The 4,603-nt window shown below is 34.7% G+C and overlaps 1 pseudogene; it reads left to right on the forward strand.

Annotated features, from left to right (window-relative positions):
* Window positions 1-3,821: 3,821 nt before the first annotated feature.
* LOC120614579 (uncharacterized) lies at window positions 3,822-3,940 on the forward strand (annotated as a pseudogene).
* The last annotated feature ends 663 nt before the right edge of the window (window positions 3,941-4,603 follow it).

Raw genomic sequence — 4,603 nt, forward strand, 5'->3', positions numbered from 1 at the left:
ATTCTGAAAACACTTAACAAAGGAAATCATTAAATCTCGCATAGGTGGTTCTTGGTAAATTCATAGGCTTTGACATTCTTTAACCTGTCTTATTCTTAGCATTGGATGCATGATCCTGTGGTGCTGACTCAGCGCTCTAAGGTAATGCATGTTTGTGCATTCTTTTAGTGCTAATATTTTATTACAATGATTTTAAACTGTAAACTCCCACGAGGCAAAAAACCTGTTCTATGTCTCCAAGTGACTGATTTAATTCCACTTAGCAATGGGCCCTCAGTAAGCACTGTAAAAACGACTTTTTTTCCCTTGGTAGATTTGGGAAACAGGTGTAAGTTTTGAAGAGAGAAAGACAAAAATAAAGGAGAGTGTATATGAAATCTTTGATATCGCTGTACGTTTGTTTACCCCTGACTCTGAGACCAAGACAATGTAACCACAAATCCAGACCACATCTCTCCACTGCAGTGACCCGAGAGAGGCAGGACCAAATCCTGCTTCAGAACAAAGCACTGAAGCCAGAATGCTGGTTTGAATCTAGAACTTGCCAGTCATTGAAACGTGCTGGGTCTTCCTGTCCTCATACACAAAACAGCAGTAATCCACGCCTCACCGGAATACTGGGAGGATAAAATGGACTCATGAAGGAAACATGGTTTGAACCACACCTGCAGAATAAATGCTCGAGACATGTTAACTAATTATCTTCTGAAACAGCCAGTATAATCACATTTTCTCCATTACCCCTACATCATCTAACCACTCTATTCCTACCTTCCCCATAAATCTTCCAGTGTTTATTCTGACATTACAAATTCTCAGTAGATGTGTGTCTTGTGACTTAATAATCTTTGAAGCTTTGTACCTTGAATGCATCAAGTATACTGAAAAGGGTAAAAAATATCTGTGATGTCTAGTGGGTTTTAATGCAATATAACCGGTCCTAACTAAAAGAGAAACATAATTTGTTTCATTTTTATTTAAAAATTCGATCCCATTTTCTCAGTAATTTGAATTACATTTCTCCATTTATGTTTCCCCCCTTTTAAAGATGTAGTGTTTTAGTCACATAGAAAAGTCTAGTCGATATAACAATCACTTACTCAGCTCGAACTATAAATAGGGCCAAATTTATTTCCCGAGCTACTGTCCCAGCTATTCTCAATCTTAGATCTTCCAGTTACATCCCAAGCTACTCCATGTACTTCAAATTATTTTGAAAGAAATCCCGGACATCCTAATTATTTCTCCTGTATGTATTTAAACATGACAATCAGGTCTAGCCTGATTAACCTTTTTTATGAATTGATACATGCTATTCTATATCTCCAGCAAGCCACTTCAGTATTTAAAATTTTACTTCAAATTTTATTCATTCCATATTTTATTCATTCCATATTTCTCTTATATTTTCCATTCTGATGACATTTACACATTTTTTCGCAGCTTTATCGAGGTATAATTGACATACAAAAATTGTGCTTATTGAATGAATATAATTTGATGGGTCTAGACATAGGCATACGACCATGAAACCATCACTGTGATCAAGGTAATAAACATGTTCGTCACTTCCAAAAGTTTTCTCATGTTTCCCTCTTTCTTGTGATAAAAGCATTCAACAATTTTTTCAAGTTCAAAATGCAGTGTGGTTAATTGTAGGTGCTATGTTTGCATGGCTGATGTCTACAGTTTATTCATCCCATGAAATGGAAATGTTAGACCATTGGCCACAACTTCCCATCTCCCCCTGGCAATTATCATTCCATTCTCTGCTTCTATGAGTCAGATGATTTTAGACAGCTCATACAAGTGGAATCATACAATAGTTCCTTTTCTGTCGCTGTCTCTTATTTTACTTTTCATAATGTCCTCCAAGTTTATCCATTTTGTCACATATGGCAGGATTGCCTTCAATTTTAAGGCTGACTAATATTCCACTGTATGTATACACCACGTTTTCTTTATACATTTATCCACGGATAGACATTTAGGTTGTTTCCATATCTTGTTTACTATGAATAGTGCCGCGATTAACATGGGAGTGCAGACATCTCTTCGAGATCCCAATTTCGATTCCTTTGTACGTGCACACGGGAGTGGGATCACTGGGTCTTAGCGTAGTTCTATTTTTGATTTTTTGAGGAACCTCAATATTGTTTTCCACAGTGGCTGCACCGTTTTATAACCCACTAACAGCATTCAAGGGTTCCCTTTCTCATTTCCAAAAACAGATTTCAGAAAAACAGTAATGCACACAGGATGTTACAGTGATACTTATATCAATATGTGATGTAGCGAACATACCTTAGAAGAACAGAGAGTACTGCATATTTATGATATTTGAGTAAATACTTTTTATATATCATCTATCTGGCCTTAGTTTTGATAGACTATTCTTTTATAAGTAGAGAAAATATGGTATTTACTCAAATATCATAAATATGCAGTGTAAAGCACATCTTCAGTGTGGGTGATACACAGCTCAACATCCCACCCAGAATACGGTAGAAAAGAAGAAGGAGGTGAGCGCCTCGAGAAAAAACAATAAGTGACAGTTCTGGTGGACTTAGGCTGGTGTTCCAAACCATAAAACACGTGTGCTCCCAAAGGAAAAATGTGAAAATCGAAGAGAAGCAATGATCAATTATACAACAGGAAACATGGAAGAAAATTTCTGTGACCTGAAGAAATTCAAGTTTACCAGATAAAGTATTTTAATATGATTAAAGCCAAGTTTTAAAAAAGTCAGGTAGAACATGGCCTTATAAAAACTTCAAAATTAAGGAAAACATATACAGGTAAACAAGCAGAAAAGTCAAATTCATACAAGGGTACAAAGATAAAGTCTTCCTCATAACTATTACCTGGACTATTGAGTTTTAAAGAAGGAAGCTCGATTTCTAGAATTAGCTTGATTTTTTTACATTTATTTCTTAAAGACATTTTAGGTGTAAATAATATGTATATATGTTAAAAATTCACACTGTACGTTATACGATAAATGAAAATCGAGTTCCTTCTACTCTCCCGTCTCCTAGTCCCTTACCTGAAGGTAATCAATACTTGCAGTTACTTGTGCATCCTCCACTGAACACAGTACATAGCTATCTATAAGCTAGACAGACAATAAAGTACACACACTAATACATGCTTACATAGCATTTGCTACACACCGAACACTGTTCTAAGCACTTTAAAATTACCATCTCAACTTCTATTATTCTGTATGTGTTACTTCGTACTTTCTAAATATAAATTTCCTATGTTAGCAGTTGGTTTTGCTATATTAGACCCTACATATTTTTTTCATTCTTTTTAACAGTTGCATATTATTTCGGGCCCATAGAATTTGAGGTCAAATATTATAACGCAAAACGCTGTACGGAGCCAGCTTATTATCATTTAGTTCTGAAGTCAACAGAAAACTTTCTTAATTAAGCCACTCAAAATGTGCCAATTTTATAAATTCTTCAGAAAGTTACTCATGCCTATAGCCAAAAATAGTCATCTCAAAATCAAGAATGCCATAATGAGGTGCCCATATTAACAAGGATTAAAGTGAATATGGGTACCGATTAAATTAATGAGACTAATAATTTTATGAGATGATTATAAATAACTTACCATTAATGTTATAAAAATAATAGTAGAAGTCATGATATATAAATATTTTATTTTAATAAGATAATTTTTATGGAATATGAAGCTCTTGTATAAATTAACACAATCCCAATGTGGTAGATGAGGGCATATATATTTTTAAAAGGTTTAGAGGCAATAATATGAGTGAGTTAAACTTCTGTATTAAATATTTGATTCTCATCTACGGTCATGCCACCCTGAACAAGCCTGATCCCCTCCAATCTCAGAAGCTAAGCAGGGTCGGGCCTGGTTAGTACTTGCATGGGAGACCGCCCAGGAAGACCAGGTGCTGTAGGCATAAAAAATAAAAACTAAAAAATAAGGGATTGTAAGCTGACAAGGTCCTTGCAACCTGTGAGGTCAACCAAGGGTTGCCTTTCCTAAAAAAATTTTTTTTTAAATTTTTAATTAAAAAAACAAATAAAATTTTTGATTCTCTTAATTGAATATGAAACAAATCTCTCTATATATTGTCATAAGAGATATGCACAACACAAATAATGCTATCTTGAACCACAGATGCTCCAAAATCTCAATAAACATTTTAGGTAGAAACTGCAGACCACACATTTTTTTAATGCACTGCAATAAACCTATGTATGTACAATAAAAAGCTAACTTAACTAATAAGGGCTTACTATGTGTGTCAGGCACTGTTCTTGGCACACTTTACAAAACAGATAAATATATCTTCATTAGAAACTAACATAATAGTGGAGGGGTAGACCAACAATAAAGAAAATAAGGAAAATATATATAGTTTGTTGGAGATGAGAGATACAAAGAAGAAAAACCAGGAAAGAGGAAAACGGGGTACAATTCTAAATGGGGGTGACCTGAGACGTTTCCACTGCGAAGATGACATTTTAGTAAAGAAATACATGAAAGAGGTTGAAGGTCATTCCAGTCGACAGGTACACTAAATTTATTATCCTTGGATAAAACAGAACTTACCAGAATT

The sequence above is a fragment of the Pteropus medius genome, unplaced genomic scaffold (assembly GCF_902729225.1).
Source record: "Pteropus medius unplaced genomic scaffold, Ma_sr-lr_union100, whole genome shotgun sequence".
NCBI lineage: Eukaryota > Metazoa > Chordata > Mammalia > Chiroptera > Pteropodidae > Pteropus > Pteropus medius.